The sequence below is a fragment of the Procambarus clarkii genome, chromosome 24 (genome assembly GCF_040958095.1).
Source record: "Procambarus clarkii isolate CNS0578487 chromosome 24, FALCON_Pclarkii_2.0, whole genome shotgun sequence".
NCBI lineage: Eukaryota > Metazoa > Arthropoda > Malacostraca > Decapoda > Cambaridae > Procambarus > Procambarus clarkii.
The window spans coordinates 21,320,149-21,346,529 of record NC_091173.1 but is presented as its reverse complement, the minus strand read 5'-3'; the positions used below and the strand labels follow the sequence as shown (position 1 = coordinate 21,346,529).

Genomic DNA, 26,381 nt, shown 5'->3' with positions numbered 1-26,381 from the left:
GGTACGCTGCAAGGAAGCATTCTCAGCTCCCTTCTCTTCATCTATTTAATGAAAAGAATAATGAGGATGAAATTCGCACAACACTGCAGGCTGCTAAACTATGCGGACGACTTTGTTATCACCATAAAAGGAAACTATGCGGCGCGCCTTGCACCCAAATGTTTAGACTCAGGTCGCTAACCTCCTTCTCTGGTTGGAGCCAATCTGCTGGAGACACCCTCATAAATACAGTCAAGCAATATCCTTCCCCGTGATAGCAGCCACACAGTAAGGACTGACGATTTAAATGCGGGGCTCAGCACACGGCATATCCTTCCACGACCAAAGATCACATTCACTCCTAACATTACAACTTACGGGCTACTCATACCCGTGCCACCTCTGGGGTGCCCTAATCTTCATCAATCATCTTGTAACCATTCGAACTCTGTCATTGATAATGTTAACAAGGGTTAGTGAAACGTATGTCTTAGCGTTAGGGCAAATAAAACTGGAAATTTAACTTTTGGAGAGCTCACTATAAGACGACATTTGGACCTGTTGTACAATCCTAAACCAAAAATAGAAACCACAACACCTCCAAAAAATTATTACAAATCCACCATGCACAGTGAGCACAAGAAAGAGGAAAAAATTAAGTAAATAAATAATCCGTTGAGGAGTAAAAAGTACAATCCTTGACCAAAACAAACATCCTAATATTCTATGCAACGAAGAAGACCACAACGAAGACGACCACTGACATTGTTAAAAACAGTCACGAAGTACAAGAGAAAGACATTAATCACTCGACAAAGAGACAAAGGACAGGTAGAGAAGGATGACAAAAATGAATCGCAGGAATTAGTAACCTCCCACAAGTAGACGTGATTAAGAATTAAAACCTAATTGACATATGTCAAAATAGCCTGAAAATGCATAAATACCCTTTCAGAGCAAGAGAGATTGCTAAAAATAGAGGAATACATAGAACATATACGCCACGCATAGACACGATAAAGCACCTAAATTGTGGGACCGTCTCAAAGTTCTCAAAATGGAGTTCTCTGGAAATGAGACAAGAGAGGTATCACATAATATATACATAGAAAATACAGGAAGGCCAGGTCCCAAATTTACACAGTACAATAACAACTTACTTGAACAAACGACATGGTAGGAAATGTAGAATAGAGCAAGTGAAGAGTAAAGGTGCCATATTCACGGAGAACACTAAATGAATAGGAGGGTAGAAATAGCTTAAGCTACTCTATCCTTTTGAGATGTATCTTAGTCTCAATAAACTTACTTGAACTAGAACTAAATGAATATCAGAGGGCCACGACAATTCAATATCCTTTCAGCAAGTATAAGAAATATTACTGTATCAAAAGTAGATTCCCTCAAGAAAAAAAAAAATAGCAAAGTTCTTGTAAGAAGTGCCAGACCAACCGGACTATGCGGACTATCTAGTTTACATTTCACAATGTAAAATGTGAAAACTATACATCCACCAATAAACTACTTCCACCTACAAAGGTGGATATGTGGGCCTACGGGCAGCTGCATGTAACAGCCTGTTGGACCAGGCATCACAAGGCAAACCGAACTTGGGAAGTAGAACAACACCCAGAACTCACTCCAGATATACTCCAGGGAGTATGGCAAAAAAAAAAAAAGAGGATTGTGTGGAAGTAATTATGGCAAGAAAGTAGGTTGTGTAGGAGGAAGGGAAGGGAATTATCTGGGGAAAGCGCCAAGCAATTACGGCTATATTTATTTATTTATTTATTTATTTATTTATTTATATACAAGAAGGTACATTGGGTTTGTGAGGATACATGGCATGGTATTTACAATCTTGTAAAGCCACTAGTACGCGCAGCGTTTCGGGCAGTTGGAAGAGTATGTGGGGGGGGTGGGGAGAGCAATAGCAAAAAAAAAAAAAAGAAAACGGATTGTGTGCGAGTAATTATGGAAAGAAAACAGATTGTGTGGGAGTAGTTATGACAAAGTGAATTGTGTGGGTGTGTAGCGTAAAACCATATGACAAAAGCATTGGATGCGATAATGGTGACGACTCGCAGAAATAATGGTGATGGAATGGAAGGGGGGGGGGTATACCCAGAGTGCTTGTGGAGGGAGGGAGGGTGGGATGGGGGGGTTGAGACGAGAATGTGTGGGGAGGGGGGGTGGCTGATAGGGCAGGAGAAGGGTGGTAGGGATATAAGGAGGGGCACAAGCTTGGGGGTTTTGGCAGCACTTGGCACCATGGAGGCTGCAGGTGTTCTCAGTGCCAACTCTGCCTCAGCCGGCGACGCCACGGAACGAGAACACCAATCTCGGCCCTCTCACTCGTCGTCGCCAACCATCCTCCTCGGGACCTCCCTCCAAGGGCACCGGCGTTCAAGTTATCAAAGGTGGATGGTGAAGTCCAAGGAATCTTAAGGAAGCAGTCAAACGTGTGCTGAAGAAGGACATTATAGTATACTGTACACATTGGAAAGGCCAGTGGAGTTAACATCGAGGTTCGAGGGGGGAAGTTGAGGCTTGAGAGGGTCGTCGATTAAAAAATATAAATAAAGGGTGGCGGTGGTGAAGGTGAGGTTGACATCAGGGCTACGATTTGTTTTGGTAAAAAACTATGAAAATAATGAGAGAGAAAGCTATACAAATACATATACGTGCAAGAGACTTTTACTACAAACTGTGGGATAACGCTAGAGTTAATAAAGAGTGGGTAAAACTGAAAAGTATATACCGTGAGTAATATTGTTGCAAACGAATCGAAATAACCAGCTCAAGAATTCCTGTCATTACCTACCCGGTACTACTCAGCGTTGAAGAATTACAACTTGCGTACCCGCATCAGTACATGCTTTTGAGGCTCCTCGTCTACACACGTGACAGATTGAGTCAACTACCCCCCTAGTACCACACTACAGTTCTAGTTGCCAACACCTCATCCCCCCCCCCCCAACCAAACAATCCTTCACGCTGCTCCATACATATCTAGTAGAGTATCTTCCAGTTAATAATATCACTTTCCCACGCCACAAATACCAACTGTAAAACTTACAACACCACAAATACCAGCACCAACACCGCCCCAGGCCACCTGCTGAGTGAGGAGATAGCACCCAGCTTGACCAATGAAGGTGAGTGCGGTACGAGGCCCCTGCACCCCACGGGGTAGGGCCACCCACGCCCCCTGCCACGTGCTGGACCTGTACTCCTCCCCGTCCACCACCACTACCACCGCCACCATCACCACCCCCAGGTAGCTTTGCCTTTCTCTGCTCTTGCTAGTGCTGGCAACTTGCTCCTCTGCTACTGTGACTACTGCCGCTACTCCTGCTGACCCCCCACTGCTGCCAGTCACTTCGCCACAATAAACAAGTAGGAAGGCTTCTATTTCCGTATATCGACGTTAAGTAAAGTAACCATATTCTATCGTTGCACTAATAGTTTTGCATGGCATGGGGCTAAACAAATTATTCTTCCAACTAGTGGTAAGAATTTTGCTATCCGAGATGCGTATCATACATGTATTGGAGAAGCCGGTAAGTGATAACATGCAGAGATGAAGTCACAATAACCTGACTGAAAACAGATAACGTAACGCACCCATATGGAAATTAAAGTGGCGATGTTTCGGCCCGTCTTGAACCCTTATCAAGTCTAAAAAAACATACAGGAGTAAGCCATGTACAAGGCGAGAAAGTATGCGGGGGCCTTATAATGATGACTTCCTTTCCCTGTATCTACTAGTTTCGACTTGGTAACGTCCAAGATGGGCCGAAACGTCGTCAGTTCCATTGCTGACATTTATATCAACGTCCAGACTATAGCCTCCCGGGTACACTACAGCCCTCAGCAACTTGAAATATATAAATAATAAAATTATTTGTAAGGCAGTGTGTAAAAATTAATACTGTTATATATTCCGTTTTGGAATTCTCTCTAATGTTTATTATAGACTTGTGTACAAAGTTACAAGTTGAATTTATGTTCGACCTTTATTGATGGCTACAAAGGTCTAATTTTAATTTCTTTGATTTGTTTTGCTGAGCTCCTTTCCAAAGGTGTGTTAATTTTCCTTACTGTGTGCCAAAAAATTGTGAAAATTCCAATTTCATGTAAAATGTCTGTATATAATATTAATACAAAAATAACCCGAATGGAATAAATAGCCTGTTTTTCTTCTGACGGGGAAGCCTGTTTCGTCTCCCTCACCAAGTTTGTGCTTTGGACGCGTTTAATATTTCTGACATTTTATATGTAAGTTATTATAAAACGCTTTTTAGGAATGTCAATTAGGCCTACGTACGTCAATCATAATAATTCTATTACAAAACGCCAAAATATTTACGAATGTCAACCATAATACTAGGTCAAATATACTTAATAATTCAGTGTTATATTAATGTCCTGTAGCGCAGCCGCCTCACATCCAAGGGACCCCTGATTGCAATCTCCGGGCAAGGCAGAAACAGTTGGGCACGGCACGTTTCTTTTCACCTGATGCCTATGTTCCTCTAGCAGTAAATAGTTAGGCAATTGTTGTGTGTCGTCGTAGTTTTTAGTTTAGTTCATTTATGGTGCCTCCCACGCCAATCTTGTAAGCGTATACTATTTATTTAAATATATATATAAGAAGGTACATTGGGTTGTGAGAATACATAACAATGGTGTTCATACATTCTTACAAAGCCACTGACACGCATAGCGTTTCTGGGCTCACTATATGAGCATAACCGAGAGATGATTCACATTTCTTTCAGTTTCCCCATCGATCTCGTAACCAACGGTAACCCAGGCAAAAATTAAATGCTTTGATTTAGTCTGAATTTCGGTAGATTTGGAGCAGTGAATAAAATATTCGTCTTCGGGTCAGTGACGCCACTTTTGAGCGAATCACAGGAATTATACAAGATTTTATATTAAAACAAATTAGATCATGCCATTATAAACAGAAAACGTGACATAATGGGTGCTGCATCTTATTTATTTATTTATTTATTTATTTATTTATTTATTTATATATATACAAGAAGGTACATTGGGTTTGTGAGAATACATTGGATAGTACAGTATATACATTCTTGTAAAGCCACTAGTACGCACAGCGTTTCGGGCAGGTCCTTAATCTAGCAGATAATTTTAAGTAGGTAATTTCAATCAGAATTGATAAATGATAAAGATGCATTACAAGAGAAAAATGAGATGAGAGAGATAAGTAGGTATATTAAAGCATATTGTTATATTAAAGCTCTGATTGATTACATTGACAGCTGACACAAACGGTGTCGAAACAAACACAAACGGTGTCGACACACAAACGGTGTCGAAACAAACACAAGCTACGTCGAAGCAAAAACAAACGGTGTACCTCATTGTACCTAGCATCTTTATTAATCAAAATATACATTAGGACATTGATCAATATTGAAGTAAATAACAATATAAGTAGAACTGCGGAATTTAAATACAGTATTATAACGATTATGGAACTGTCGAAAGACTTTATATATAAGTTACTTGGATGGAGAAATGACTAATTCCTTGTGTTCAAAGTGACACGTCTGATATAAATAACTTGACAGGATCTTAGTTGCATATTGATGGCAAGACCCATTGCCTTAACCTCAAAATAATATTTTATCTCCCGGTTGTTTTGCCTTTCGATTAATTTTTTTTAGTACAATTATCAGTAAAAACGATGGAAAAGCTGAATAGGAAATATCAAGACAAAGCTGATAGCCAAGTACAATTATGGAGTATTGTATTGTTATTACATTTAAATAATATATCGAATTACTTGACCGGGGATAATTTAGATTTTTTGAGCGAGACACTATTGTATCAAGATTTTAAATAATACTAGATAAGTTTGCATGTCCGTGAGCTAACAAAAAAATTGTTGTACCCCTAATCTAATCTTTCAGTGCAGCGAGTAATTCATTTTTTTAATAAACTAATCCTAAATATTATATTATTATAGGTTGGGCATCTGTGTCATCTTCGTCCATATTTATCTTCATTCTCTTTTTCCCTACTCTTATTCCTCCTCCTCCTCGGTCAGACGGGGTGAGGCGTAGAGTGTGATGATCTCACCCACATAAGAAACAAAGATGCTGATGCAGTACTGTGAAAAACAACTCCCATGATGAGGTCACTACTGATCTTATTTACACCAGCGATTTTTACTGGTGTTCTTAATATTAGCATACTGTTACAGTTTTGCCTTATGAACTATTAGCAGTAAATTTTACTTCAATCACTCAGGGACAAAATTTTCACAAATTACGTTCTAACAATAAAGTTACGCTAGGTCTAAGTGTTATTCTGGATACAGCCTAGCACCCCTGTAACTACTTGCTGTATGGAAAGCTGTCATCGCTTGTACCGAACACAAAGTTTAGCCGAGGGCGTCAGCTTCGAGAACCTTTCAAATTTTGGTGTGGGGTAAAAAGTTATAAACATCGGGAGTGCTATTTGTCAAATATAGATACTGTTCTTAAAAGATTTCCCCATTTTGCACCCGTAAGATAACGTAAGATTTTAAGGGTTGACAGATGTTAATCTTCTTGTTTGAGAAGCTGTTCACTTGAGACAGTTAAGCAAGTCTCGGCTGTGTCACTAATGACAGGATGAACTTCCCGGCGGGTTTTCTTCCTATTGGGGAATGTTGTACATGCTGCTATGGCAGTATGTCTACTCACAGGACGAGTGGCGCTGCCCAATAAACTCGAACCTAGGGGCAAAATTTAATTTAAATTTAATCGGAATGGTTAATTATGAAGGTCACCACAATCACTGACCAATCAGCAAGTATACTTTGGGCATAAACTATGCTCACCACTGAGGTCAAATTTCCAGCATGGAACCGTAATAGTCACCAAATGATCACCAAATAATCACCAAAATGATATAACTGTCAACACCTCATTGCTTGCAAAAATGTAATTAAAAGCGCACTAAAGAAAAACGTTTTAACTAGAACAATGTGTACATAATATTGAAATGACGCTGAAACCTAAACCAACATTACATAGGAGTTGCCTCGTATCGGTCAATAGGCTTCACGCAGTTCCTTGATTCTTATGCTCTTAATTTGAAACGTTGGTCATTAACCGCGGGATATATTTAGATGTACAGGTCGTAGATGTATTACTTGGGTGTATTTTGCACAATAGGACAATATGCGTCAAATTATTGCCACTTATCTGAGCTGATATCTGAGTGTTCACCCCATGAAAGTGTAAAACAGGATAACGATGGTAATTTTGCGCATCCGCAAATACGGGACACAACTAACCTAACTAATACGCTCAATTTCCAGGATGACACCACTTCGCCAGCTATACATAAGTATCCTGAATACAATTTAATCTAATTTACGATACTGTAGTAATCGTCGAACCTCTTTGATAGCTTATAAAGACTATTTCGTTTCCTCAGGATGGCACCCAGACGCCAGCCGCGGTCGCTGTACCAGCAGTGTGTGGCACACCTCGCCCTCTTCCTCGACAGGCTCTGCGGCACACACATCCACTCCCCAGACCACCCGGAGCTCATAGCCGTGGCCTCTTACCTAGACTCCCTCCTCCCGATGCCCCTGCAAGCTGGCATAGGTTAGTACGAGGCCGCTGTAACCAAGGATAGTTTTACTGTAACACCAGTATAAAGCTACCAATATCCCTGCAAGCTGGCATAGGTTAGTACAAGGCCGCTGTAATCGCGGTTTGTTTTACTGTAACATCAGCATCAGACTATAGTCTAAGTTAGGGCGGTCTACAAGCCTAGTAGCCTATTCATGTGCTTGAAATCTAATTTAGTAAAATATTTTAGGACATAATCTAGTAAGCCAATGTAACTAATTAATACAATTCCTATTCTAGTTAAATTTGTAAATAGTGTTCATCTCATATATTAGACGTTCCATGCACAGCCCAATTGCTTAATAGGGTACTCCTAGTATTTACTTTTCGCAGGAAATTGACAAAAGCAAATTCAAGCATACCGATACATCTAGAATTCACTTAAAATAATTGGGAGAAAAGAATATATTGTAGGATCAAAATCTAAATCCATCTTCAACAAATATACTAGTGCTTTGTCATAGTAATTGACAGTTATGATACAGCTCTACAAAACCACGGCTTTATTTGTAAACTCCTTCCTTCAGATCAATGACAAACTATTCCTGTTGGTAGCGACGATTAAAATGCGAACTGTATGAACGCAATCATAATAAGATTAAAAGTAAGGACGAAGCCATTTTTGTAGTAAAACTTTGCATATAATATTATATATATATATATATATATATATATATATATGCGAACAAGCCTGAATGGTCCCCAGGACTATATGCGAATGAAAACTCACACCCCAGAAGTGACTCGAACCCATACTCCCAGGAGCAACGCAACTGGTAACTACAGGGCGCGCCTTAATCCACTTGACCATCACGGCCGTCAAAAGGAAGTGATAGCCAAGGCTATCTTCCCGGACGGCAACTCGGATGGTAATCTTGGGCATAGCATTTCACCAAATCACCTCATTCTTTGGGGCACACGTGAGGAACACAAATGCGAACAAGCCTGAATGGTCCCCAGGACTATATGCGAATGAAAACTCACACCCCAGAAGTGACTCGAACCCATATTCCCAGGAGCAACGCAACTGGTAACTACAGGGTGCCTTAATCCACTTGACCATCACGGCCATCATATATATATATATATATATATATATATATATATATATATATATATATATATATATATATATATATATATATATATATATATAACTGAAAACTACAGTTGTATGTCCTGGGGACCATTCAGGCTTGTTCGCATATATATATATATATATATATATATATATATATATATATATATATATATATATATATATATATATATATAATGGCCGTGATGGTCAAGTGGATTATATATATATATATATATATATATATATATATATATATATATATATATATATATATATATATATATATATATATATATATAAGGCACAACTCTCCTAAACACGAGAGTTAAGTATACAACTTTAGAACACGGAGCTCTAAAGCTCCGTGTTCTAAAGTTGTAAAGCTAGAGCTCTTGGTGGAGCGGGTTAAGGCGTACCTGTTATGCCAGTTGCTGGAAGGCTTCTGTGCTGGCTAGGGTTCGAGTCTCCTGGTGGGAAAGTGTTCTAAAGTTGTATGTATGTGTATGTATATGTATATGTATATATATATATATATATATATATATATATATATATATATATATATATATATATATATATATATATAATTACTTTCCAATTGGTTAATTATTCAATTAGTACGATTGTTTGAAGTGTGTACAACCCCTCCCCCTACCACTATTGCCTATATCTCTAATGCCACTATAGCCTCTCTCTAGGCCACTAGAGAGAAAAGTATGCCACTAACCACAACACTGCCATAACCTCTTATGCCACTATAGTTCTCTATTGATAATATAGCCTGTCTCTCTACTACCTCTATAGCCTGTATCTCTAATGCCACTGCATTTGTAATGCCACTACATCTCTAATGCCACTATATATCTAATGCCACTATATATCTAATATCACTATATATCTAATACCACTATATATCTAATGTCACTATATTCTTTATCTCTACTGACAATATAGCCTATATCTATTGCCACTATAACCTATCTCTCTAATGCCACTGTAACCTATATCTGTTGACACTATAGCCTATATCTGTTGCTACTATATCCTATATCTCTATTGCCACCATAGCCTATATCTCTACTGCCACTATAGCCTATATATCTATTGCCACTATAACCTATCTCTCTAATGCCACTGTAACCTATATCTGTTGCTACTATATCCTATATCTCTATTGCCACCATAGCCTATATCTCTACTGCCACTATAGCCTATATATCTATTGCCACTATAGCCTATATATCTATTGCCACTATAGCCTATATATCTATTGCAACTATAGCATATTTCTCTATTGCAACTATAGCATATTTCTCTATTGCAACTATAGCATATTTCTCTATTGCAACTATAGCCATGTACCTAATGCCACAGTAGCCTATCTTTAATGACAATGTAACCTATCTCTACTACCACTATATCTTATATCTCTAATGGCACTATTTCCTATCTCTAATGACAATATAGCCTATATATGTCACTATACCCCACATCTCTAATGCCACTATTGCCTATATTTAATGACAATACAGCCTATGTCTAATGCCACTATAGCTTATCGAATGCCACTACAGCCTATGTCTTTATCATCACTATATAGCCTATGTCTAATAATAATAATGTAGTCCCTCTATTGCCTATTTCTATTGCTACTAAAGCTAATGCCGATAGCTTATCTCCCTAATGTCACTATTGCCTATCTTCTTGAGATGATTTCGGGGCTTAGTGTCCCCGCGGCCCGGTCCTTGACCAGGCCTCCACCCCCACGAAGCAATAGCCCGTGACAGCCGACTAACTCCCAGGTACCTATTTACTGCTAGGTAACAGGGGCATCAGGGTGAAAGAAACTCTGCCCATTGTTTCTCGCCGGCGCCCGGGATCGAACCCGGGACCATAGGACCCAGCGTTCTGTTCGCTCAGCCGCCGGCTCCCTCTCTCGTCTAGAACATTAACTAGGGATAATATAATCGTGTCATTATATTTCCAAGCAGAAGAGACTTGTGAGCTCGACAGTACAGATATTTTACTGATAGTATAGATAAAAATACAGCTGAGTGCTACCACAACCTCCATCATACAGTGTACATTTATAACAAACAATTCACTCTGACCTTTGGAAAAAAGTTTGTTGGGAGGGGCAGGTTGTAAAATGACACCTCTGGTTTATCCTTTGGTAACACATCACCACATTACTCGGGGCAAATCTTGCTTTGTTTTGTTTTTAAGCGTTGGACACACACACGTACAGCCAGGCAGGCAGGAGGGGCGTTGTGTTGACTGCGGAAGACTTCTCAGCGATGCCAAACGTCTGCCAAATTGACGCTGGCTTGGTGTAAACAATAGAGGGAGGAGGGATACTGACCTAGTATGATTAGCACCTAGAATATATTTAATTTGGCGTCTATCTCTTACATATGGTATATATTGAATTATTTAATTAAGTTAAACTTTTTGTTATAATCTAAACTGGTTAGGTCAAATTATATAGTTTATTTACGATGTGATTACATTTTAAGACAGTGGAATAAGCTCATGTGATTATCGGGTTGTGTGACTTGGTTTCCAATTACACGCTTATTAATACATTAATCTTGCTCATATGCTCAGAAAAATTGAGGAAAATACAGATAAAATATATGATATAAGAATAACAGTAAACGTGATTGAGTTACGCATAAAAAAAAATCGAGCGCTCACTTTTAAGAAGCAAATAATCAGCGCAGTTGGTTCACAACCAAAATGTCCGGGTTTGGTTCCCGCGGCGGAATAGAAGGTTTGAGCAGCATTGAATTTCACCAGACAGCCCGCCCTCATAAACAAAGGCCAAAGTCCATTCCATGCACCCGCCAAACTCCTTGTTTATGAATGAAAAACGGTTTACACACTACTCACAACTGATGACGTCCGAACACTTCCGGAACAAGTGCTTCACTGACGACTTTAGTTCCAACCACAACGCTGTAAATGCTTCACCCACGTACTACAAATACAAATAATCGCCAACAAAACCTAAACACCTAACCTAACCAGTGACTAAATATGTATACTATGGTAATATAAAATAATATTTATTTATATTTGAGAAAAGTCCTATTTTGAATGAACAGCATGTTAAAATTGATGAATGCGTCTTTGGGGTCGACCGCTGGATGGAATGGACTTAGTCTGAGAACGTGTTGCACCAGATACCTCTGTTCACCTAACAGTAAAATATGTACCTGAGAGATAAGCAACTGTTGTGGGTTGCATCCTAAAGAAGTTAAGTTGTTGGCCTGGGGAGGGGGGCTTCAATAATCTAAATAAACTGTCTTTCCCCAATAATAGAAAGCTGTAAACATTGTATTCATTGATAAATGATAAATACACGAAAGTTTTCGAGGTTATCTTTACTTAGACATAATTCAATCACATGCAGGTTTTTTATATGAAATATTTTGTGTCTATACTTGCCCATCTTTCTTTAAATATGTTAAAAATAATGCATTAATAAGTGAGTAATTATAGAATATTTGCTAGACACCAGCTACACAATCCAACGAGTATATCTCATCCTTGTATAATACATTCCAGTTGTAAACAAACTACAACTTATCATACCAATTGTATTATATTTAAGTTTAAAATACAGTGGTTTAATAATTAATTTTCTTTATTTTCTGCAAGAAAAAGTCACTTGGTCCTCAACATTTGCAAACCTGACTGATAAATCCAGAGCGCTCTTGTGAATATATTTCCTATCCATTTATATGTGAATAAATACTTAACCATGCAGGCTAAACATATTCATTGTAGATTAGCCTGTGAGGTTGTGCCCAATTGTTATATTTTTGAGCAGCACTGCTAATTTCATGTTTTTTGCGTATTTACAGGCGAAGCTGTCCTGGCCATCAGCGAACGGCAGCAGATGACCCCAGTCACCGTCTCACGTTAGGCTTCTCCTGCGGCTGAGGGTGCGTCGTCTCTCCACCAGCGGCTCCGTCGTCCAGTCTGGCGTGTTGGAGACCGCTGACGGAGTCCACCTCGAGAATCCTGTCCCTCTTCTACGGCGGCTGTGGTGACAGGGCCTACCAAGCTCTACAACTTCTTGCACACCGCCACCAACCTTACTTACCTCTGCTGTACTGATTTTTGCAACAATCAAATGATCGATATTGTGGCTAAAACATGTGAACACCTGTACTGCATCGATCTGCGGGGTTGTTACGATGTCAACGACGACGGTGTCTTGAGGTTGTGTGGGCTGCAAGACGGCCTCAGGCATATCATTGAGGTACTCAGTAAGGGAGGGATTCTGCAGCCTACCTCGCGCTGTGCTGGTTCCCTCAAAGAAATAAAGTTCTCCATGACAAAGGTGACCGAGGCTGGTGTGGCTGTCATCCTCCTTGTTTTCACTAATATCGAAATCCTTCGTGTGCCAGATATCAAGATGGAAAAGGTGTTCAACTTCCTACAAACTATCGACCATAAAAACGTACAATGCAACTTAAAAGAATTTCATTCCCGTGAAATCTTGAATGAGTTCCAGTTAACAGTATTGACTAATCTTTGCCCCAACTTGGAATACATCCAGGTCTCTTTCATCGGGAACTCCGAGATGGACCTGTCCCGTCTTCAGCAGCTTGCACGTCTCCAGAAGTTAAAGAGAGCTAAATTTGCAGATGTAAATTGCGACGCGTTGGAGTGGTTCCTGCAGCAGGTAGGCAACAGAATGACTCACCTCTTCCTATACACCTATCACACACGTTTCTCCCAACAAAAATTGAGCATCACTCGCAACCACCTGCAATGCCTGGCGCAGTTCTGCCCATACCTGGAGAGCCTTTGCCTGGATGGCTACCTCCTGGGAGAAGATATTCCGTACCATCTGGCACCAGAGAACATGCAGTACTTCAAGGCCCTACGTTCCTTGCAGGTTGCTTCCATGAAACTCTCGGAAGACGATCTTAAAGTGTTCTTGAACAAGTGCCAGAACATGAGGATACTGGAACTGGTGCTGCAGAACCCTCACGTTCTTTACGATCGTCTCATCTGCGAGCTCCTTGATGCTGGTGTCTGGCAGAATCTGGTCAAAATTCGGGTCCTTAACTCCCCGCTCACCTGCAAGGTCATGAACAGGCTTGTGACCGAGTGCCCACAGCTACAGGAGGTCGGTTGTCTCTATACTTGGCTAGTGTCTAAGGAGCAAGTCTATGAATTCAAGGAGAACATCAAGCATCAGAATTTTGACATTGAGATATACTGATGGCTTCCCGATCAGTATTCTGTTCAATGCTCAAAAGGTTTGTAATATGGCTCAAGGCTACTCCCATCGCTGAAAGAACCAACTATCCTTGTTCACCTCTGGGCCCCATTTTGTCTTCGGAGTTTTCCTGTAAGAGTTGCAGCAGTTGGCTCTGTTGAATGTCACAGCATATCTGGGCTGTGAGTCTACTGGGCCCGACGCCCACTCACATGATCACAAGATTTGTGTACACAGGAATGTGCGCTTCTTGGCACAAAATGGAAGCCTTAAAATCGGGAGTATACCAAAGTTCCTGAAAGTTGTACGGACTTTACTCTTCGTGGTAGTTTGAAAGCAAATTACTATTTTCTCAATAGAAAACTTACAAAAGTGACCTGATACTGCTTTAATATTTTCCCTCAAGAGAATAAGTAAACAATATATATATATTTTCTATGTATTTCTTCCCATGCGACCTGTTTTGCGACATAGTCTTACATGAAACAATCCCTCACGTTTTGAACGTTCCCGACGACTACAATGTTGTGGAGAGGACTGCCAGGAGATTTTAATTGGTGAACGTGTGAGCGAATTGAGGCTGCAGATGCCTACCATCTCCCCCCCCCCCCCCACCCTCCCCTTTTTGGCCTGCAGGTGGTGAACACGGAGGAGGGGGGGGGGAGGGGGTTGAGAGGCAGCTGTTCAGTTTGGCGTTCAACGCCTCCATGATCGTTGTGCTTCAAGACAATGGTTAATTTAAGATCCCTCGCCCAGCTTCTTCATTCTTTGTCCTCTTAATAGAAAGGATCCCAATTGGGGTAGTGGGTGGGGAGATAGATAAGATGTTATGTATATAACACAAAATAGAACTCTTAAATAGTTTATATAAATGGGAGAAATTTAGATTTAGGAAAGACCTGGGTAAATACTAGTTGGAAGAAGAATATATATATGGAACAAATTACCGGGTAAAATAATAGATGTGAGCTCGATGGATTGTTTCAAGCGTAGGTTAGATACATATGAATGAGTTTGGGTTGATATAAATAGAAGCTGCCTCGTATGGGCCAATAGGTTTTCTATCCCAGTTATTCTTATGTTAAGTGTCAAAGAAAGGGAAATCTTACTAATCAGCTAGCAAGCATACTTCAGTACTGAACATTATTCAAGATTCAAGTAAACTCATCATATTTATAATGCACTTAAATGTACACCTTATGGTGGACTGTATATGGCTAATGGTGTGGTGTGGTGTTAGGCTTGAGGCCTGTCAACCTCTGGAAGGTAATTAAGGCGGCCACTACAAGAGTTTACTAACCAACCAGTAAGTATACTTTGATCCTGAACAGTGTTCAAGACTACAGGCAACTCTCAGTGTATATGCACCTAAGAACGGGTTATATCACTAACGTATATATCCGTTGGTTAATGTGTGGCAGCTGTTGAATCTAAAACAACAACAACGTGTGGCAGATAGTGATGCCATTACCAGTGTCTCCCGAGAACAATAGTAAGAGTATAAGAGGAGAGAATACAGTGAAACTTGAAGTACTTTAATTCAGAGTGTGTTCCATGAACAGCAAACTCAGCACTTGCGTTGTTAGCTTACTTGTATGTAGTTTCTTATAAAGGAAAGAAGAGTTGGAACCCGAAGTTTTGGCTTTCAAGTTAATAATCAACCAACATGTGTATAACCATAGCATTATATGACATATATAATGATATGAGAACTTTAATTGTGATTATCAACGAACGAGAAAAGTTTATGGTATTTATTTGTATTTCATAAGCACGTAAAGATTGTATAAGTGTTTAGAGTATTGTAAATATATGTTGTGCCTTGGTGTGTGTTGAGACACCCAGAAGTGTTCAGCAGTGGCGTTGTACTTAATTTCTCACTCTCCAGTCCTCATATCAAACTGGGTGATATTTATCATTGTTTGTCCAGCCATGTGCCTTTTTACGTCACAAATGTTCTGATTTTATATGATTTGGAGGCGGTGAAAGGTTTCAGTTGCCTTAGGCTATCGTAGTTTCACTCACAAGCTGCAGATAATGTTATGAATACGCAGTGAATTGTTTCGTGTATATTTATCAGTCTAAATATATTTTTTACGCTATAAATTTTAAATCATAAATTATACCCGCTTGCTCAACGAGCATTTTGAGGAAATACAAGTTGAAGCAAGCCTGATGAAACGTTCGAAAGCTTTGAGGAAGCTTTCATACCTGTGGCAGCCATATTTCAGTACCTGTCTCCCTGCTTGGTCTAGGCTTCACTCAGGCCTCGGCTACCAGACCGCAGACCCATATACTATATTCCGTGTATACAAGCAATATATGTCCTGTGAATGAGTCGTTGGCTATCGTGGCCCTTTTCAGATGTATATATGTTCAACATTGTCTTTCAGAAAGTTGTGAATTGTTTCAGAATAAATAGTTGATTTTTCCTACTGGCTATTTTCTTTGCAGCAAACCTTGAGTTAAATATCCCTGCTAGTCTGTGCATGATATCATTCAGTTATCCGGGCATAATGCTATCCTACTTAATTTGTATACTACTATCCTACTACCTGGGCATAATAGGAACGTTATCCCTACAGACAAAAATCAGAAAATACAACATAATTTACTACAAAAAAAAAAAAAAACCGGCCAATCTACTCATGAAAAACTCCCCAGACACCAAACAGAACGCCTTGAAGGAAGCCAACGTCATCTATGCCTTCACATGCCCACTTGGGGACTAAGCCCCAAAGAACTCAGTATATAGGCAAGACAACAACGTCTCTTTCTAGGCGATTAACAGTGCACAAACAACAGGGCTCCATCAGGGAACACATAATCTCTTCTCACAACCAGACCATCACCAGAGAAATCTTAACAAGCAACACAGAAATTATCGATAGATACAGCGATAGCAGGAGACTCGACATCAGCGAGGCACTACACATCAAAAAGTCAATACCAGCAATCAACGGTCCAATTAACGCATAACTATATTCTACCTACTTCAAGACCCCGAACCAACAAAGAAGCAGCAAGAGAAACTAATGGGCCAATAGGCCTTCTGTAGTTACTTCCATTCTTATGTTTTCTTACCCAATTTATACCCATTGATTCGTGTTCTGTCACCTCACCCATAACTTTTGTGTCATATCACCTCACCCAAAACAATTAAAAGCATGATGTATGTTATGTGTAAACCAAGTCTTTGAAAATGTAAGAAGCCTTACGAAACGCTTCTAGGCGTCAGACCAAAAATAAAAATGTAAAAACTGAATTTCGGAGAAGTTAATTTTTCAATTACCCTCGACAGTGAAGAAAATCGTAAGAAATATTGAGAAGATCCGTGTTAGAATTATTAATCTTACCCTTTCGGTCATATTCAACAACATTATGTTTACAAGAAAGACTGCTACCAATATATATATATACATGTGTATGTATATATATATATATATATATATATATATATATATATATATATATATATATATATATATATATATATATATAAACATATTGAACAGAAGACACGTGCCTGAGGTGAGATCAGCGTCTCAGTAGCTACAAGACTCGAGGCAGGTGTATAGAGGGGCCACCATTGCCAAGATTACAAAAGGTTATTTATATTTTCCTGTAAATCCTCACGTGAGCAAATCACATTAGAATGTTCATGAATTTATGTTGCTAAGGAAATAGTCAATAACTTTTAGTGGATAGCACATGGTATTGGATATATATATTTATTATTGCAAGCAAATAGTAATAAACTATAAAAAGTTAATACTTAAATTTTAGGATATGAGCAATAAAGCAAACTGCCTTCATTGAATGGAATTAACTGGGAATATTTGTCATGCATCTTGGCAGGCGTCTAGCGGCCCGCGTCAGCTGAGCGTGTCCTTGCCAGCTGTCAGCGTGAGGTGACGGCATAGATTACTAAAGTGTTGTTTGGTCTCTTAACCCAAAATATAGATGGTTAAATTGGCAAAACACTCCTAAATATACGAGTTCAATACACTTCAACTAAACTGACCAGCAAGTACACGGCATACAGCCTTAAGGATGATTGAGCATCTTTGCTAGGCTTTGCTAAATTGCCCTGTTGGGGTATATATATGAACCATGTAACCATTATAGTGTTATAAAATGCGTGGTATCTAGTAACAGCCTTACCTATAGCCAGTTCCAGTAGTTCTTCTCTCTAAGCCCATGAGTTTTCTTTGAAAATTTCAATTGATGTTCTGGCAATATAGATTTGTTTAAAGTTGATATTTAAACCTTAACTTGTAAGATTAGGAATAATATTGCTCGAAGCTGTCGATTTCGATTTTGTATCCATGAACAAATACTTTCGTGTTTTTCTATCTCTTAGTATGTGCGTAGGAGGAGATGCGGGTAAGGGCAGGGTAGCTACCCTACCCTAAGGGCCAGGGTAGAGGTGCATGACAGGTCACGAGCAATGGCAGCTTGATCATGTGGCCCATAGCCAGCGTCCAGATGGCGGACCTGTAGGAAGTAAACATACGCCTCGGTGGTATGATGGATGCCCCATGGTGGAGGTAGCATGGGATGATGGATGCCCATGGTGGAGGTAGCATGAGGTGATGGATGCCCCATGGTGGAGGTAGCATGAGGTGATGGATGCCCCATGAAGCGAGTGATGCCCATGGAGGACAGGAACGATGACTCATAATGCTCTATAGCCAACGGTTGTCAGAAATTCCGACACTAGCTTGCTAACACCGAATATAACCAGCAAACACGGTTATACATTAATTGGTGCATTAACATAAATGCGAACAAGCCTGAACGGTCTCCAGGCATATATGCAACTGAAAACTCACACCCCCAGAAGTGACTCGAACCCATACTGCCAGAGACATTAGTTAGTCATGAAAGGATTATAGAGAACGGGAGAGCCGTGATGTCATCGAAATATTCATTTAACGCAACACGTATCCCTTAAACTAACAGTCTAGTAATTAAACTTGATAAAAAAGTGTTCTCTTTGATCTAACTTAATCAAATGTACCATAAAATTAAGGAATTCCCTCCCATTGTCAATAAAAGACAAAATAGAACTATATTTTTTGATACGCCGTGAGGAGGAAGGCTCTGACCACGTATGGCAGACCAAAGTCTGATGTTGGAAGACTGGCTATAACAACTTAATAGCTAAGACTTGGTTACTCCTTAACTAACCCATTTTAGCAGTAATACTAACAAACATTAAATTTTGTAGCTTATTAATATCCATTACCTGTGGATATAAATAATGTATGTGTATGTATATAACTATGTATATATATGGCCTCTATGTATATAACTATATGTATATAACCATATGTATATAACTATGTTATATAGGCTATATATATAACCCCCCCCCCAAACTTGTGTATAGATATAAACACCTGGCAGAATAACTTTTAAATATACAGTCTACTTTGAATTAATCATAAATCAACGTAAGTTCAATAAATCATTAATTTACCAATAATTATGCCATTGTGTTTTTTTCCAGCAGGAATTTATTTATTTATTCAATTTAATATAAATAAATAAATAAATTCCTGCTGGGAAAAAACCCACTATAGCATATTTACATTTGTGCATAATTTAATGGACCTGGAGGGTTGGGGGGGGGGAGGCCAGAGGATAGCCTACTAAAAAAAAGGAAGGCACCTCTTCAGTTCAAGTTCAAGTATGTTTATTAAGACAAGAAAGAAATACATCTCAAAGGGATAGAGTAGCTTAGGCTATTTCTACCCCCCCTCTACTTCAAGTCCCTCAAGGGGCGTACAAATTCAGTAAGTACAAATAGACAATTAACATTACAAGCCTCTTGCACCTCTGTACTGGAGTTGGCTAGAGACAGCCTAGCGAGGACAAACAAATTCAGAATCTCACGTGAAGTTTATCTTAGATGATGCATTAGCCTGTCGTCTCAAGACATAGCAAGAGGAGCTATATATGTCGCACCCTCAGTGGTTTTATGGGGCCAGTGACGCACTTATGTTGACGAAAGAGGGGGGATTGTTATGACTGAAATGGTCCAGAGAGAGGATAAATTTGACATAAATTTACCATCAACGAATTTATTAGGTGAAGAGATTGATTAAAATCGATCATTTATTAGATATGCGAAATATGTTGCATCTAAATGTGTTACGAAATATGGTATATCAACCAGGCTGTGACTTATACGTTAGGCTGTGACCAGCCGCGTCCAACAGCCTATTTGACGAGACCAGCAACCATGAGGCCTGGTCAGAGACCGGACCACAGGGACGTTGACCCTCGGAATCATCCAAAGATATGAGTAGCGACCTACCTCGATGCTAATATGCCGGAGGTTACTAATCCAATGCCTTACATCTAGACTCTCCACCGCACGAAACGTAGCTGGTCTGAGTGTATTAAACATAGTGTACGAAATGGATACCACGAGAATGTACAATGAGGTGTGCTCCATTCCTTGGTGTATACACACTGTGTTTACCTTTGTCATGGACAATGTTTGGAAACAAAGCATAATTGTTAAGCTATTATTTGTGGCCTTAATAACCCTCACTGGGTTGACTGGCCGTAAGCCCAACAGCAACCAAGCCAAACACAGCTCTACAACGTCTTTCCCAAGAGTAAGCTATCAAGCAAGAGGCGCCACACGTGAGTACCGGATATTTATTCCCTTTCCACCAACAGAACATTTCGGCTTCGTATGATGCCAATTGAGTCATTCAAAATAATAAACAAATTTGAACTAGTTTCTGCAACAAGATGACAACCAAAACATGCTGCATGTAAATGAATACTAATTGCACAAAAGTACTGAATCAATTTCAGGTATACCCACAAAGCTCCATAAAACTGTACAGAGAACGTACAGTTCACGCTAGCAACAACCAACAAAATAACTAACAGATAATAAGTACAGTAACAAAACTTATATTAATAATAATACTCACACAGAAATCACATTAACATGATGTATATATCAAAGAGAAAATCCACTGGGGCTATAGATGGGCGCGAACCTTACGACCTCGGCATTGTCAGTTGCGTACTCTACCACCACACCACTAAAAAAAATCATACAACCAGTCCAAATGTTTACGAATGACCCACAAGTACTAAGGGTGGAAGTATATATCACGTTAATGTGATTTATGTGTGTTTCTGAAGTTGGGATGTAAGGTGTGACGCCCTTCCACCCGAGTGCTTGTGGGTCATACGTAAAAACTTGGACTGGCTTTAGTAGCGGCCTCCAGACTTCCTGTGATTTCAGTAGGAATCCGGTTGTAAGAATTTGTGTTTTAAGTCAGTGGTGGTCTAGTGGTAAAGTACGCGGCTGACACAGCCGGGGTCTTATGTTCGTGCCAACCAATAGTCCCAGTGGTTTTCTCAATAATAATATTATTACAAGAAATAATAATAATAATAATAAAAACAATAGTAATATAAATTTGATTGTCATTTTCAAGAGAAATAAATAGCTGCAAACGTTGGCTCATTTTCAAGAGAAATAAATATGTTGCCAACGTTGGCCTCGCGCGGCCAGTATCCAAGTGCCAGTCTTGTCACGTTCGCCAGCAAGCTCTCTGCGGAACGTGAGATCTGTTTTTGGAATCGCCAGGGTAAGTGAGAGCGATGACTGGTAACAGGAGAGAACGTGGTTCCTGGTGCCTAGATAGTCTCTGTGTGGCCAATGCAGTGTTCTAGGCAATGGCCTTACCATTCCATAAGTAATTATCAAAAGAAACCGCTAAGTCAATATTATTATTCCTACTCTTCCTTGTTTTCATGCCTCTTCAAGTCATTGTGTTGACAGGGAAACCCACTACTGGCCTTGTAAAGTCAAGGCCACGTGCTACTGCTACAAAACAACTACGCCCTGGCGATCATCCACGGACACTTTGGCCTGCTCTCTTAGGTATGGGCACGCGGTAAATTTGAAGATTGTTTATGTACCATCAGATGCTGAGTTCAGCTCAGTTTACCTGAGTTCTATACGTAGGTGTCGCAGATTACAAATCAACATGGTGAGGCATTTAGATATCACAAAGGAAATCAGAAAACCCATAGATAACACATATAGTTATTATCCTGGGACAACACTGTCTAAATTCAACAGAGCCAATATTTTCTTAGTTAACATTTAAATATTTTAAATTCAAGCCAATACGATGCGACTTTCTTAACGTTAACGAACATAAGAAAATAAATAAACGTTGCAAAGCCTTGAAATATATCAAGAAGGGAAGTTGAATTATGCTCTTTTTGATAATTACATACATTATCATTATGGCATTATGCAAAGTAAGTAAGTAATTATTAATAGAAGGCACCAAACCGGGAAGGCTACGTAGCACCATCGGCATTATGCAAAAACAAACCTAACCAATGGATATCCATAATGAGGGCCACATGGTGCTGCAGCAGCCCGTCCTCATAAAGAAAGATCCAAAATCCATTCCATGCACCCGCCAAACCCCCTGTTTATGAATGAAAAACGGTTTACACACGACTCACAACTGACTTCTTTCTAACACTTCCGGAACAAGTGCTTCACTGACAAATTTTGTTGCAACCACAAGGCTATAAAATGATTCACCCACGTACTACAAATACAAATAATCACCAACAGAACCTAAACGCCTAACCTAACCAGTGCCTAAATATGCACAATATAATAATATATAATAATATTAATTTATATTTGAGAAAAATTCTGCTTTGAATGAGCAGAATGTTAAAATTGATGAATGCGTCCTTGAGTCGACCGCTGGATAGGATGGGCTTGGTCCGAGGACGGGCTGAAATTTAGACCGTATCGCCAATCATGAAGGCATGAGGACCATTTGGCCGTCAGGGATCGGCTGCCAATATCTATATCTTTAAATAACTCAAAGCTGATATTGGAAAAAGACAATATTTTTATGACACTTGCTTGGATGTGATATTCTAGCATAGGTAATTATGCTTAACCCTGAAAGTACTTATGCAGCCTAATAATTTTGTGTTATTATAAATTCGCAAATACTGTACTCTCATTTCGATTCTTAGAACGTATCAAACATACATGAATGATGATGGGTTAATGAAACAATCACACAAGAGAAGAGGAATTTGACGCAATGCTTACGACAGAGACTGGCACGGGACTTGCTGGCAACAGTGACCTAGTTTTTATATACAGGACACACCCCTAAGGTCTGTCATATGTAATATCACTATTGGTTGAATAATGTGGCTGTGTGAATGTGCTCGGCGGCCAACTGTGGGAATGTATACACTATGTATTTTACAATCTATATTTGTATGTGTCTCTGTATGTTTGATTTTGCATATTTACAGTGTTTCCCCAACATAGATTTATTAGTGTAGTTACTGTCATGTTTAATGTTGCAGAATCTTTAGGACACTTCAGTCCACTAATTGTACACTATTTCAGTCGTTATCTTGACATGTAGAATACAGAGGTTTCGGTGTAACAGGTAATGGATATTTTTATGCGATTGCCTTATTTACCTGTCTTTACAACAGCTACAATTTTTGGACCATTCATTACTTTTCACAAAAGGTAGGTTAACAAAAACTGTCGTTGTCTTTTCTGCATTAGTCAAGAGTAACAGATTTCATTAGTTTTCTTCTAACACAGAACTTTAAGAATTAAGCACAATGTTTACAATTAAACTACATAAATGCGCCTATTATAAAAGTAATATTGACAATAATATATTGATATTAATATTAATATTGATAATAGTTACATTTCCGACGGTAATAGACAATTTATTCCATGCGTTTCAATAATATATAATTAATGAAAAATAATGGGTCGTATTAAAAGAATAAAAATAAATACTTAATTGATGTGGTTAACACCACAACCTTAAGGGACAGATTACGTACATATTAGGGCTCACCATCCGATTTTAAACACTATCTAACACTACACTGTGTTTACAAACACTATCTAACCTTACTAAACAAAACTTAACCTAATTTTACAAAACCTAAACAAACCTTATATAGCCTAACACGACCTATCGTACCTTACACACAACCTAAGCCAATCTAAAATATATTTACCGTTTTAGTAATTAGAATACGACCTATGTTGGTAACTCCTGTGTACCGTTTAAACGTACGCTTTTAGGAGAGTGCCAGTAACTGGACACAGTGAAGTTGCCTTGGAAGCCAGGCCGGACACTGCTGCACAGAGATTGTTAAGTACGCACGAAGGACCTGTTGTAATATGGCAAGGCTATCTGGGATGTGAGTGGTGGTTGGTGGTAGTAGATGGGTGTGAGGTGGTGGATGGTGGTAGTAGATGGGTATGAGTGGTGGTTGGTGGTAGTAGATGGGTATGAGTGGTGGTTGGTGGTAGTAGATGGGTATGAGTGGTGGTTGAAGAGTGTGCTTGGGTTTATGTTTGGCTTGGGAGCGTGCTTGGTTGGTGGGCGTGGGTGGTGGTCAGAATGTTTGTAGTGAATTGTGGTTGGTGAGCGTGGATAAAGCCTAAGATCAACATGGTGACTGCCACCAAGACATCACCACCCACCCCGGGCCAACCTCCCTGCGCTCGGAGGCACCTTCCCGGCAAGCGTGCAGACATTCTTGGCCGGTCTCCGCACCCAGAATACATCACACACGCAACCGCAGTCAACATTTGTATTATACTTTTTTAGTATTGTTCAAAGATAAAAAAAATAATTTTCAAATATTGTTACCAATGACTTCTAAATTGTTTTATTTTGTTTAGAGTATATATAACAATGCTAATGTTTAAAATGCACAATGTAAAGCGTGTTTTGGAGTAGGAATTTGTGGAAGCCTGCCCGTCTCAGCACGTGAGGCTCGACAAATGCGTCAGGAAACGCATGTTATCACCAAGTAAAATATTTGTTTTCGCGTGGTTGTGGGGGTCTCAGAATGTTTGGTAATATGTTTATTGTTTGTGATGTGTGTATATGTATGTATTAACACCGATGTACTGAACGGGGTGAGAATAGCTTGAGCTACCTCATCCCTTTGTGCGTATTTTACCTCAATAAACTTATTTCAATTTCAGTTCAATTTCATGCGCTTTTGTTTTGTAAATCTGAGCCTCCAAAGAAAGGCGGGGGTATTGTGTTTGTTTATTTAGTCCGCTATCTGTGTTCTTTCGCTGGGTGCAACGCGCAAATTCAATGGAATCTGCGGGCGATTTTTTTGCATATAAAAATCATTGCAAGCTCAAGTTTAAGGATAAAGCAAGAGGTTTTAGATATCTTTCCTCTTCCATATGAAATATGAAATAGAACAGATATGAGTTTCTTAAAAGATTATAGTGCTGTAGAAAGGACCAGTTGTCAGATTTTGAACATCTAGCGTCTAGAGGCTATTGCAGTCTACTGAAACACATGTCTGTGCCAAACACATGTCTGGCTCCTCGTATTAAATATACATATCGATAACCTCTATTACTCCAGGAAGGTACTAGGGGTACGTGCAATTCGATCAGATTCATGGCCAGGAAGAACCAGACGTTCGAGCACGTTCGATCACATGCCCATGTTTGACTAACTATCCTGCGAGACAGATTCTTAATGTTGCATACTCAGATCTTTACACAAACTATGTGACCCATCATAGTCTACATTTCAAGATGGGTAACAGCGTCTCTCTCTCCTCCCACTCCCCCCCCCCTCTCTCTCTTACTCTCTCCCAATTTCACTATTCTCTCTAGCTCATCTCTTTCTCCCCCTCTCCCCCACTACTACCCCCCTATCCCGCCCTCCACTTTGTCCTACCCCCTTCTCCCACAACATCCCCCCCCCCTTATCTTTCACTTTCTCTCTCTCTTCCCTATCTTCCTTTCTCTTAGAAAATTTGGAATTTTTGTTTATTAACACATTTAGGTACTTTTTTCATTTGTGCAGCTATCCTAGACTATATGAAGGGGAGTACAGAGTGTCAAAAAGCTAGCAACGTGGTGCTAAAAAATCCCCATCACACAGGATGGTTAGCTATACAGAGGCATGTGATAAGTAGTCTGCACTGGCAGACTCTGGGTGCATTATGAGGATATCATCAACACAAGAGTAAATAAGGTAGCAGTGATACTAAAAGTCTCCATCTCGCAGGATGGTTAGTCATACAGGGCCATATGTTCACTAGCCTGCGAAAGTAAGCATAATAAATCTACGGAAATCACAACACCAGATTTCATTTTAGTCTTCATGAAAATTGCAGAGTTGGAGAAGGAGACTGTTGATCCCGATATTTGTTAAAGCATTACACTTGGACCGATCCTGACTGGCCTATGACACTCCCATACCCTTTATGTTTCAAGCTGTAAAGTTGGATGAGGCTAGTCAGAAGTGTGCAGCCTCCTACTTTGGACAGGCAGTCTATTTTATAGCTATTGAAAATCATTTTG

General features: G+C 39.5%; 1 non-coding gene across 1 annotated transcript; it reads left to right on the top strand.

Annotated features, from left to right (window-relative positions):
* Positions 1–2,230: 2,230 nt before the first annotated feature.
* LOC123761618 (uncharacterized) lies at positions 2,231–15,554 on the top strand. The gene is made up of 3 exons (XR_011229539.1): positions 2,231–3,413; positions 7,444–7,616; positions 12,594–15,554. It is a non-coding gene; the product is annotated as an uncharacterized protein (transcript).
* Positions 15,555–26,381: the final 10,827 nt, after the last annotated feature.